General features: G+C 49.5%; 1 long non-coding RNA gene across 2 annotated transcripts in view; it reads right to left on the bottom strand.

Annotated features, from left to right (window-relative positions):
- The window catches only part of LOC112927971 (uncharacterized), a 43,918-nt gene that overhangs the window by 14,789 nt on the left and 16,479 nt on the right, over positions 1-12,650 (bottom strand). The window contains exons 1-2 of one of the 2 annotated variants that reach the window (XR_003236659.2): positions 11,509-11,631; positions 7,914-8,016 (exon numbers count right to left, since the gene is read on the bottom strand). This is a non-coding gene — a long non-coding RNA (uncharacterized lncRNA). Of the gene's footprint in view, positions 1-7,913; positions 8,017-11,508; positions 11,632-12,650 lie in introns of those variants that run through there. The other variant, XR_011999811.1, reaches the window with a different exon arrangement.

The following is a 12,650-nucleotide window of genomic DNA, read 5'->3' as shown; positions in this document are numbered from 1 at the left end:
ATCTGTGTTTCCCCTGCCTATGATCTCTCTCTTTCTCATGCTCTTGCTCTCTCTCAAATAAATAAATAAAATCTTTAAAATTAAAAAAAATTAAATAAATAAAAATAAAGTTAAACATCACTACCATACAACCCAGCCAGTTCACTTTTAGGTGTTTCTTTATCCAAGAGAAATGAAAACCTATGTCCACACAAAGACTTGCCCATGAATGTTTATAGCAACCAGATTCATGACAGCTCTGACCTAGATGGAAGCAAGCCTAATGTCCTCCAACGAGCGAATGCAGAAACCAACAGTGGTACATCCACACAATCCAACGCCACTCTGCAACACAAGTAATAAGGTAACAAACTGCTGACACGTGCAATAACGTGGATGAATCTCAAGAACATTATGGTGAGTGAAAGAAGCCAGAAACAAAACAACATATCCGGTGTAGGTCCATCTAGATGAACTCCGGAAAAAGGCAAAACTAATCTAGAGTGAAAGAAAGCAAAAAAGCAATTGTTCTCTCTCTTCACTCCTGTGGAGCTTTCACGGGTATATTCATTTCTCAAAACTCATCAAAATTGCATGAGTATTATATGTAAATTATATATTAATAAAACTAATATTTTAAAAGAATAAGTTAACAAGGCAGAGGGGAGGAGGCATTCAGAGGATACCCTCCAGGAGCGCAGAGGGGCTGAGTATCTTAGACGTGCACCGTCCAATCCAGCAGCCATGAGCCATATGTGGCTGCTGAGCACTTGAAATGCAGCTGGTCCCAATTGAGATGTGCTGTTAAGTGTGAAATACATACCAGGTTTCAAGATTTTAGCACCAAAAATACAAAATGTTTCGTTAATAATGCTATACGATTACATTTTGAGATACTATTTTTGATGTATAATGTTAAGTTCAACATATTACTAAAATTATTTTCACCTGTTTCTTTTTGCTTTTTTTGGAGAGGGAGAAAGAGGATTCCAAGCAAGCTCCAGGCCCAGCACAGAGCCCAATAGGGGGCTTGATCCCACGACCTCTGAAATCATGCCCTGAGCCAAAATCAAGAGTCAGAGGCTTAACTGACCAAGCCACCCTAGGTGCCCCTCTTTTTGCTTTTTAATATGGCTACAGGAAAATTTAAAATACTGTGTGTGACTCACATTATTCCTCTATTGGACAGCACTGCTTTAAACATTGGTAAGAGGGGCACCTGGGTGGCTCAGTGGTTGAGCACCTGCCTTTGGCTTGGGTTATGATCTAGGAATCTGGGATCGAGTCCTGCATCCAGCTCCCCACAGGAAGCCTCCTTCTCTCTCTGCCTATGTCTCTGCCTCTCTCTGTATCTCTCATGAATAAATACATAAAATCTTAAAAAAAAATAATCATAAGGAATAAAGAAGTAAATAAAAAAAATCTTTAAAAACAAACAAAAATTTATGGGCAGCCCCAGTGGCTCAGCGGTTTAGTGCCACCTTCAATCCAGGGCGTGATCCTGGAGACCTAGGGTCGAGTCCCATGTCAGGCTCCCTGTGTGGAGTCTGCTCCTCCCTCTGCCTATGTCTCAGCCTCTCTCTCTCTGTGTGTCTCTCATGAATAAATAGATAAAATCTTAAAAAACAAACAAACAAAAAATTAAGGGCAACTAGGGAAACAACAGAAGCATATCTATAGTTTCCAAACTATCAAAGAAAAAAGGAGAGTACAGAACACTGCAGATTTAATAGATGATAGAACATGAGAAACAACTTTAGAAGATAGGGTGATAGGACAGCAAAATAAAATGGTAGATGTGAATCTAAATATATCAACAATCATTATAAATGTAAATTGATTTCATTTGCCTCTTAAAAGACCGAGAATGTCATATTGGATCAAAAAAAAACAAAATACAATATTATGCTGGTTAGGAGAAACACTCTAAAGCAAAAGAAAAGAGAAAGGCAGAAAATAAAACAAAGAGAAAAGATATACTAGGCAAATATGGGCCAAAAGAAAGCCAGTATAGTAATACCAGTATCAGACAAAATACACCTAAGTCCAAGAAACATTAAAAGATAGGGACCCTACAGAATGATTGAAGTAACAACCCACCAAAAGGGTGCAACAAAAATTAAATTTTCTATACCTCACTACACAGCCTCAAAATAAGAAAAGCAAAAACTGGAAGATTTGCTTTGGAAAATCAAGAAATCCACAAAAGGAATGGGGATTTTGATGCTCCCCAGAAACTAACAGAGCAAGCAAAGAAAATTTACATGAGCTATGAAAGATGTGAACGACAGAATGAACAAGTTTGATGTGGTGAATACACACAGAACCTGCAGGAATCCATGCACCTATCCCAACCGAGAATGCACGTGTGGGGCTGACCTGTGATCCCCCAAATTCACATGTTGAGGTCCTAATTCCCAGTACCTCAGAACATAACTGTATTTAGAGGCAGAGCCTTTACAGAAGTGACTGAATTAAAATGAAACCCTTTGGGGGCCCTACCCCAGTCTGATTGGTGTCCTTACAAGCAGAAGAAATCTGGACACACAGACAGACACCAGGGGTGCCGGACAGAGGGAGGTGTGTGAATACATAGGAGAAGTTCAGGAGATTGGCCTCAGAGAAAACCAAACCTGTTGACACCTTGATCTCGGATTTCCAGCCTCTAGAATGGTGAGAGAATGAATCTCTGTTGTTTGACTCCCATGTCCACAGCCCCAGCCAACTCATGCAACACATGATGGTCAAGTGCATGTGCACACTTAGAAAAACTGACTTGTGGGGCACCTGGGTGTGCCACAGCGCTCAGTGGTTGAGCGTCTGCCTTTGGCTTAGGTTGTGATACTGGGGTCCTGGGATCAAGTCCCACATCAGTCTCCTGGCGGGGAGCCTGCTTCTCCCTCTGCCTATGTCCCTGCCTCTCTCTGTGTATGTCTCTCATGAATAAATAAATAAAATCTTAAAAAAAGAAACAAAACTGACTTGTGTTGGGTCATAAATGAAAGCCTAAACGAATTTTGGAGTGGATGCAAGGCAGACCACATTCTCTTCCCACCATGCCACAAAATAAGTCAACAACAAGATAGTCAGATTTAACACAACAACATCTGTATCTTTGAAAACTAAAAAGCATGTTCCCAACGACCTCATGGGCTCATCAGGAAATGGTCGCAGGAACATTTCTATCCTGTCCTGACCTTTCCTTCCACGCAGAGGGAGCTGAGTTAGTGTAACACACTGAGCCTCTCCGCCCAGAGGAGGAAGCGGCTGCTGATGGGTCGATGTGGGGAAGATAAAGTGGGCTGCTCCACTGACCAACTTCTCTTCTCTTCTTGGGAGTGAGCTGCCTGCAGGCAGTGGTCCTTCTCTGTTCCCTGACCACCAGACCACCGCCACACACAGCAGCACAGTGACTAGGGGTTAAGGCTGCCAAATCCCCATTTTCAGTGTTAGGACACCAATTTAGCTGTCACACCTATTCTCATCGGCCAACCTTACCTTTAACAGGTTTTGGCGGGGCCGGGGGCGGGGGTTGTTTTGTTTTTTAAACAGGTTCCATGCCCAATGTGGGGCTTGAACTCAAGACCCTGAGATCAAGAATGGGATGCTCTACTGACTGAGCCAGCCAGGCGCGCCACCTTTAACAGTTTAAAAAAAAAATTTTTTTTTTTTTTAAAGATGATTCTCAGGACGTCTGGGTGGCTCAGTGGTTGAGCGTCTGCCTTCAGCTCAGGGCCTGATCCCGGGATCCGGGATCAAGTCCTGCATCAGGATCCTTGCAGGAGGCTGGCTTCTCCCTCTGCCTGTGTCTCTGCCTCTGTGTGTGTGTGTGTATCTCTCATGAATAAATAAATAAAAATCTTAAAAAAATAAAAATAGGGGATCCCTGGGTGGCTCACCGGTTTAACGCCGCCTTCAGCCCAGGGTATGATCCTGGAGTCCCAGGTCGAGTCCCACATCGGGCTCCCTGGGTGGAGCCTGCTTCTCCCTCTGCCTATGTCTCTGCCTCTCTCTCTCTCTCTTTTTTTTTTTTTAATTTTTATTTATTTATGATAGTCACAGAGAGAGAGAGAGGCAGAGACACAGGCAGAGGGAGAAGGCAGGCTCCATGCACCGGGAACCCGACGTGGGATTCGATCCCGGGTCTCCAGGATTGCGCCCTGGGCCAAAGGCCAGCGCCAAACCGCTGCGCCACCCAGGGATCCCTGCCTCTCTCTCTCTCTCTCTCTCTCTCTCTCTCTCTCTCTCTGTCTCTCATGAATAAATAAATTTTAAAAATAAATAAATAAATAAAATAAGTAAATAAAATAAAATATAGTAAATAAAATAAATAAAATAAAAATAGTAAAATAAGTAAATAAAATAAATAATAAAATAAATAAAAGTAAATAAAATAAAATAAAATAAGTAAATAAAATAAAAAATAAAAATAAATTAAAAAGATGATTCTCCCCCACCCCCACCTTTATCTTATCTGTTCAGAATCCGGGAGAGAAAAGGGGAAATTATTTACTTAGCCCCCCTCAAAGACATCAACAGAAATCACAATGGGAATTATGAAATATTTGGTCTTGAGGATAAAAAGATAAATGCAAAATTAAATTGGTAGATTGGAACTAAACTGACATTTATAGAGAAATATATAGTCTTAACTGCATTTACTCTAAAACAGGAGTGATTTAACACACATGAATAGAGCTTTCAACTAACTAAAGAAGCTCAAAAAAAACTGGAAGGAAGAAAACAGTAAAGATAAGAGCATAAATGAAAAGGACATCAACAATCACGAAAATGATCAACAAAGCTGGAAGCTGGTTCTTTGAAAAGACAATAAAATTGACAACCATCTAGCAAGATTAATCAACACAAAGAAGAGTAAAGGCACAGATATCTGATATTAAGAATGAAAAGAAAGTAAAGTACAGATACAGTTGAAGTTTTAAGACTCATAAGAGGGCACCTGGCTGGCTCAGTAGTTGAACATCTGCCTTTGGCTCAGGTTGTGATCCTGGGGTTCTGGGATCGAGTCCTGCATAGGACTCCCTGCAGGGAGCCTGCTTCTCCCTCTGCCTGCGTCTCTGCCTCTCTCTCTCTTTCTCATGAATACATAAAATCTTTAATAAAAAAATAAAAGACTCAATACCATGAGTGATTTTATGTTACTATATATGAAATAGAGAACTTTTAGAAAAATACAGATGATCAAAGTTCACTAAAACAAAACAAAAACAAAAACCCTAAATAAAGCAATGGCCAGGAAAGAAGATAAATCAGTGTTTTATAAATCACCCCTCTCCACCGGTGAGCTCCCCTCAAACCCCAGGTGCAGTGAGCTGTTCCTTACAGGCAGAAGCAGTAGAGCAAGAATAGCTAGAAATCTGGGAGAAGTTGACTCCCATGCCCCAGTCCTCACTGATGTCTGCTCCACTCCTGCCCCTGTCACTGATTTTTTTTTTCTCATGCGAGCTCATGAATTCCCCTTTTTTTCCTAAGCAAATTCAGTCTGGTTTCTGTCATTTGTGGAACTCAAATCATGTCACAGTAAAATTTCAAGAAATAGAAGCCTTGGGAAATCCCATAGGAGTATGTCTCACACCGTCCTAGGACTCCCCTGTACCTAGGCACTCATCCAAATTCCACATTTGTGGCCACCGTGAAAAACAAACTTCCCTTCTATCTCCTTCTCAGATACCTCCAGAGAGTCCCTGATGACCAGTTAGTTGGTCTTTTCCTTGTGCCACATCACCCCAGTCCTGGAGTGGGGGCTTCTGCTCCTGCCTGCTGTTCTGCACTAGGATGGCCAGAGAATCACAGAACTCTGTGCCAGCCACCCAACACCCAGGCCCCCAGTTCCCTGGAGAAACACTGATGAGAAATTTCAGGTCACTGGTGGCTCCACTCCTGCCTGACACACTGACCGCAGGCCCCCTGCTCAGTATATGGTACATCTCTTTCATCCTCTTTCCTCCAAGCCCGACAGCAACACAGAATTTGGCCAAGCAGCACTTCTTCCAGGGGGAAATGTCTTCTAGTAGAAGGCATATAAGGATCCCTAAGCCACTGGACAGGAGACTTGGAGGCATTACTGAATTCGGAGTTTAAAGGGAACTCAGGGGGCACCTGGGTGGCTCAGTCGGTTAAGCATCTACCTTCAGCTCAGGTCAGGATCTCAGGGTTCTGAGCTCCCGCTGAGCAGGGAGCCTGCTTCTCCCTTTGCCACCCCCCACTCGTGTTCTCTCTCACTCTCTCTCTCAAATAAATACTCTTTAAAAAAAAAATAATTACAAGGACCCACTCTTCAAATGAGAAAGGAGAAGGGGCACCCAGGTGGCTCAGTCAGTTGAGTGTCTGACCCTGAGGTCATGATCTCAGGAACTTGGGATGGAGCCCCGCATTGGGCTCCACACTGGGCATGGAACCTGCTTGGGATTCTCTCTCCGTCTTGCTCTGCCCCTCCCTTCCCCTGCCTCTCTCTCTCTCTCTCTGAGAAAAAAAAAAGAGAGAGAGAGAGAGAGAAAAGAGAAGGGTGAGACTTACATGACAGGAGTGGTAACCAGGCTGCTACTGACTGAGAACTTCCAGAACTCTTCCTTCTGGAAGAGTCTGGCATGCATGGTCTATCTGAATAAGCTCCCAGCATAGAAGGAGGCAGTAGGGCAGGGAATGGACAAGACCTGAGGGCCCATTCAGGGTGCTTAGAATTGATGCACCTAGCAGACAGTCTCCCCGGCGGCTCCCTGCACATCGCCAGAAAAGAACCCCATCTTCTTATGCCCTCGGGTCATGTATTTCAAGCACAGCGATAGCAGGGGTTAAGCCACATCAGTAAACCAATAGCCAGTTGCATGTGTGCAGTAAGTATGTTTTCAGTCAATGATAACTATTTAATTGGGGCTTAATTAATGGATGTTCACAGAGCACTGGAGATGCTTGGGTGCACGGCCTGCTGAAAGGGACAAGTGCTATTATTCTGTTAGGGGCAGTATTTTAAGACATTTGTATTCATAGGTGTGAGAGATCCAAGAAGATTAAATTCACTGAAAGTGTACATGAAAATTAGTGCCCTGGTGTGACCCCCGCCTCTCTCCACACCCCTTCTTTCCTCCTTCCTCCTTCCAGAAAAGTCATGGGTCCTATAGAACCACTCTGGTGTGAACAAGGCTCTCAGATACTCATAGCTTTTGACTCCTAGGCTGAGCCCACAGTGTACTTGGAGCTCCCTGAGGGCCCCAGCGAGGGTTCCCCTTCCTCCTGGCCACACCCTGGTCCCTGCCCAGGGCTGCCTGCACCAACTAGGAGCCTAATAAATCTCGGTGAAGTCAAGGAGGACAGGATGTTAGACTCCCTTAATCAGAATATTAGGTTCCCGGTCGCTCATTGGTAGCATCACAGACAGCTAGCCTTCCTGCTTCTGAACCCAAGTCCCCAGAAAGGTAAGCAGCACCCACATTTTTCAGATGCCAAAGCAAGGCGCTGTATCTGGCTGCAGGGGGTTCTACTAAGCACCTCCAGGTGCTGGAGGGGAGGGAGAGAGGCAGAGCAAATGGAGGAAGAAAGGGTGAGGGAAGATTCTTCTCTCCTGGTTTGCAAGGAACTCCTAAAAGTGAGGACACCAATGGAGGCCCTCACTCCCAAGGGCCCCTGAGCCCCTCCATTCCCCTGCCCTGACCCCACTATACCCTCCACAGGGCCAGGGAGGGCAAATCAGCTCTGGGACTTGGGAGGCCCCAGAAGGAAAGGCTGTGACCTTGGCTGACAGGCTGCATTCTTCCCCTCCCCCGTGCCCTCCCTCCTCCGGCCCCTGGAGAATTCTAGCGGGGGAAATTCTGGCCAGAGAGTCCAGGGAGTTCTCTGGAGAAGAGCCCGGTCCCATTTATTTCATAGCCCTCCCCAGTCCACCTTCCATTTCCTCTCAAATGCTCCATGGAACTCACAGGGTCGGGGATCATCACTTCCTTGGGGAGGAGCATGCAGTCTAAGATGATGCTTCAGTGGGTGGGCAGGCCTGGGTCCTCTTTGGGCCACAGTTTTCCCTGTCTGGAAAATGAACTTTGGATTAGAAGAGCTCCAAGACTCCTTCCAGTCCCATAAGCTAAGATTTCCTTTTCCTTATGGACTCCACTCCTTATGGATGTGTGCCCTTGGGCAAGTCTCCAAAGCATAGCCCCTGCTAGCTCATCCATAAAATGGGTACATTACCGGAGGCAGCCTGTCAGCTAGACTGGGATTTTCACTCCAACACACTGCTTGCTTGCTGGTTTCTTGGGTCCACCAGTGGAAGTGGCTCAGGGCCACTTAGCTAAAACTGAGTCCAGACCTTGGTGTCTGGCAAGGCTGGCTTCAGGTTCCCGCTTCACCAATGACTAACTACCTGACAAGCAGCTAAGATCTCTGATCTTCAGCCTCATCTAAAAAATAACTGAAAAGGGGCATCTGGGTGGCTCAGCAGTTGAGCGTCTGCCTTCAGCTCAGGGCATGGTCCCAGGGTCCTGGGATCGAATCCCACACCAGGCTTCCTGCATGGAGCCTGCTTCTCCCTCTGCCTGTGTCTCTGCCTCTCTCTGTGTGTGTCTCTCATGAATAAACAAATAAAATCTTTTTTAAAAAATAAATAACTGGGGATCCCTGGGTGACTGGGGATCCCTGGGTGGCTCAGTGGTTTGGCGCCTGCCTTTGGCCCAGGGCGTGATCCTGGAGTCCCAGGATTGGGTCCTGGGTCAGGCTCCCAGCATAGAGCCTGCTTCTCCCTCTGCCTGTGTCTCTGCCTCTCTCTTTCTCTCTCTCTATCTCTCTATGTCTATCGTGAATAAATAAATAAAATCTTTTTAAAAAAATAAAATAAAATAAATAACTGAACAGATACCCACTTCCTCAGATTGCTAAGAGTCCACACCTACAAGCTCATGGCCCATGCTAAGTGGTCACTCAGTGTCAACTGCCACTTTGTGTTTGGCCGAGGGCTCCAGGGGGTCAAGGCAACCACAGTGGCCTAGAACAAGTCCCCAGCTCAGAAGCAAAGCTGGGACCCCTTCTGATGGCAACCCTGTTCTTGAGGCCCCCGGAGTGACAACAAGGCAGCAGTGAGCACAGGATGTTCTCAACGACCCCCCTTCCCCATTTGCCCTTGGATCTTTTAAAAAGATTTTTATTTATTTATTCACAAGAGACACACAGAGAGAGGCAGAGACACAGGTAGAGGGAGAAGCAGGCTCCCTGCAGGGACCCCAGTGGGGGACTCCATCCTAGGACTTAAGAATCACACCCTGAACCAAAGGCAGACACTCAACCACTGAGCCACCCAGGTGTCCTGTCCTTGGATGATTTTCTGAGAGGCCCAGGACCACATGGGCCCAAAGCTTCTGCAAGGGCATGATTAATCTCTGGAGGGACCTGCATGACAGGCCTCCCTCCCTCCATGGTCTATCCCTTTCCCTGGTCTGTCATTTCGGAGGTCCCAGAAGCCAGCCTTCCCGGGGGGGGGGGGGGGGGGGGGGAGGTAGGCAGTAAGCAGGCCCCACCTGCTACTTTGAGAGTTCAGGGAAAAGCTGTTTCAGCTCGGTGGAGGGTGGTGCCCTCCCGGGTTACAGCCACACTGGGAGCCAGGGAGCCAGGCATCCCCGGGCCCAATGAAAGGAGTACTGCAGCCTTGACCTTGGTTGATCCAGGTGCGGGGAGTGTGCCTCTGGGTAGTCAAGCTTTGGATGTTTAGATGTGCTTGCACCTGGAGTGCTGGGGTCCACCCCCCAGCCCCATGCTAAACATCTGCTTCCTGAACGCCTTTGCTTAGGCTTTTCCAGTTGAAATTCTTGCCATGCAGGAGGCTCCAGTTATTTGTGGCCTTCTTTATAGCCCTGATCATAATAAAATATTTTGGTGAGCGGGTGCCACAGTGCACAATGCCGAGAGCTACTGAGGTTGTCTCTTTAAATCCACCAGCCGAGCCCCATGAGTGGCCCTTCCTGCTCTTCCATCCCTGTTTGACAGCTGGGCAAACTGAGGTTCAGAGAGCAATTTGCTCAAGGACACACACAGCGAGGAAATGAAGGAGCAAATCTACCAGACTACACAGTTCAGCCCTTAACCTTCCCACTGGGCAGTGTCCACTCTGCCTGCCATGGCCTGAGTTCCCTGAGGATGGGGACTGCTCCTGCTTCAGGACAGGCTTCTCCCAGGCCCCGTGCAAGGCCCAGAATGAATAGTGTCTACTGACAGACCCAGTTCAGTGCGACAGAGACAGAGAGTCTGAGACTGAAGGAGAGAGGGAGCAAAAAACAGAGTAGGTGGGTGTCTGTCAGAAGCCCTTCTACTCCCAGTCCCAACCAGGCAGGGGGCACTGCAGGTGTCGTGAGTTTTGACATCACACCCCCCCCACCCCCGGTGCTGGGCAAGACCCAAGGGTGTCAACTACAATGTGAAGGCGGTAATAGGGAGCCGCAGATGGTCTGGAAGCAGAATGACGCAATGCGAGGGGGGCGGGGGGATGGTGGTGGTGGCACTGTTTACTGCACAGTGTAATCGGGTGCTGGAGGCCACGGCCCAGTCCTTCGAGAGCCGAGCAGACAGTGGCGAGGCACGAGGGAAGGCGGCGACGGATGCCAGTGGCAGCCCGCCTCCCCCCCCCCCCCCCCCCCCCCCAGTCAGAGCGAACCCGACCCAGCCACACACCGGCCTTCGCGGGGGGTGGGGGACAGCCCGAGAGGAGGCCCGGCCACTAAGATGTGGGGAAACGGCGCCCTTTCACCTGCCTTCAGGGGCAGAGCAGGGGAGCTGCGAGGGCGAGGCCCCAAAGAGCACAGGCTGGGGCGCGAGGAGCACAGCCGCGCGCGGTGGGGCGCAAGGCCGGGCGCACAGGCGGGGACGCACGGGCTGGAGCGCGCAGGCTGGGGCGCTGGGGCGCTGGGGCGCGCGCACCAGGGGCGAACCGCGGCAGGAGGCTCCCGTCGGAGGAGCCGTGTGTGCCGCCGGCGTGCAACCTGGTATTTCTCTGCCCGGCCCCCAGAGGAATGTTTCCATTACCCAGGCAGCGCCGAACGCCAAAGCCTTTTCTCGCCCGGCCCCGCTCGCCAGCCGTCCCGCGCCGCGCGCCCCGCTCCCCGCTCCCCCGCCCCGCAGCCCCTCCGGGCCGCCTGCGCCACGGCACTTTGTGCAAATGTAACCTTTCCGCAGGCCCCGCCTCCGCCAGGAAGCCGCGCGCGCCGGTGCCAGGAACGCGGGGCGGCGCGCTCGAGCTGGAAGGCGGCCCGTTAATCAGCGGCGGCTGACAGAAGAGCCGACAGCCCGGGCCGCCGGCCTCGGCCCCGCTCCCTCCCGGCGCCGGTGCGCCCGCTCGCCCGCTCGCCCGCTCGCCCGCGCGGCGCTCCGAGGGGCCCAGCCTCTCCATCACGCCGCTCCTCGGTTCTCGCATCTTCTCCCCCTTAGCCCCCCTCCCGCGCCGGGTGCCCCGCGCCGTCTGCCTCCCGCCAGCTCGCCTCTTACTGGCTTCCTGGGGAGCACAAAGTCCGAGAAAAGAGAAAAGAGGTCCGTTCTCACCACTCCTCGCCAGCCTGTCGCGGGTGTGCCCCAGCTTCGCCACGGGCTCCCCGGGATCTCGGGGGCCCTCCTGTCCCCCCGGACGGATCTTAAGCTGAGCTCTCTGGGTGACCTTGGCGCGGAGAAGCCCAAGAAATCCCTGAAATGACACATTCCACTCCAGATGGCCCCGGGGGAAGGGACCCAAAGGTTTCACGGGTTTTTCAAAGAAGTCGGTTCGGAAGGATGAATACTCACAACCCTAGTCATGCTTTCCATTCATCTCATCAATTAATCTACCAAACAAATATTTATTAAAACCTACTATGTGTGCCAAGTGTCTGCTAAGTCCTAGAGATGCAGCCATGAACTCTGGATGATGATCCTCTATAAAGAAATGTCAATTTTCCCCCTGGCACTTTGGGGCTGGGAAGTTGCCAAGGTGAGCTGTGGCAGGAATGACAGGTGAGTCCAACCTGGGCTGGGACAAGGGTGTCTCTGAGGACTTCACAGGTCCCTTGCACTTACTCGGCCTGCTGGCCAGCCTCCCTGCTCCCAGGACCGGCCTCAACTGCAAGGCCCTGTCCCGGTTCTGTTCTCACAACAACAATAAACAGTGTGCAAGGCATACCTGGGGGAGAGGGGTGCTCCCCAACTGCGGCAGACCCTGCGCTCTCTCTAGGGCACTGGTGCTCAAAGAGCCACTGACCCAAAGGTCCCAGTGTTATTGTAAACAGGCTGCAAATGTGTCTGTGTTTGTTTTGTAGTAAGAACATTGGCTAGCACTTCTCCAGCGATTGCTGGGCAGCAGGCACTGTGTTGAGCATTTTATATGCATCATCTTTCGTGATTTATTTGCCACGGCAACAAGTGTGTTTTGAGCCCCTCCTCTTGCCAGGCATCCTGCCAGATGCTGGGGACAGACTACTAGAGAGCATGCTTGCCCTCGTGGAGCACACAGTCTGCTGGGGAAGAGGCAACAGACAAACAAATGAATTCATGAACATCATAGCCTGTGATGAGGGTTGGGGATGAACTAAGCAAGGCAGTGAATGAGACAGCAACCAGTGGGCAAGGCAGGAGGTGGGGTGCTAGCTCCTTTGTGTGGGAGTAGTCAGGGAGGGCATTCCTGAGGAGGGGGCCTTCATGCTCAGATGTCAGGG

This window comes from Vulpes vulpes, chromosome 2 (assembly GCF_048418805.1).
Source record: "Vulpes vulpes isolate BD-2025 chromosome 2, VulVul3, whole genome shotgun sequence".
Lineage (NCBI taxonomy): Eukaryota > Metazoa > Chordata > Mammalia > Carnivora > Canidae > Vulpes > Vulpes vulpes.
Note: the sequence above shows the minus strand (reverse complement) of the source record. Positions and strands in the feature narration are given on the sequence as shown.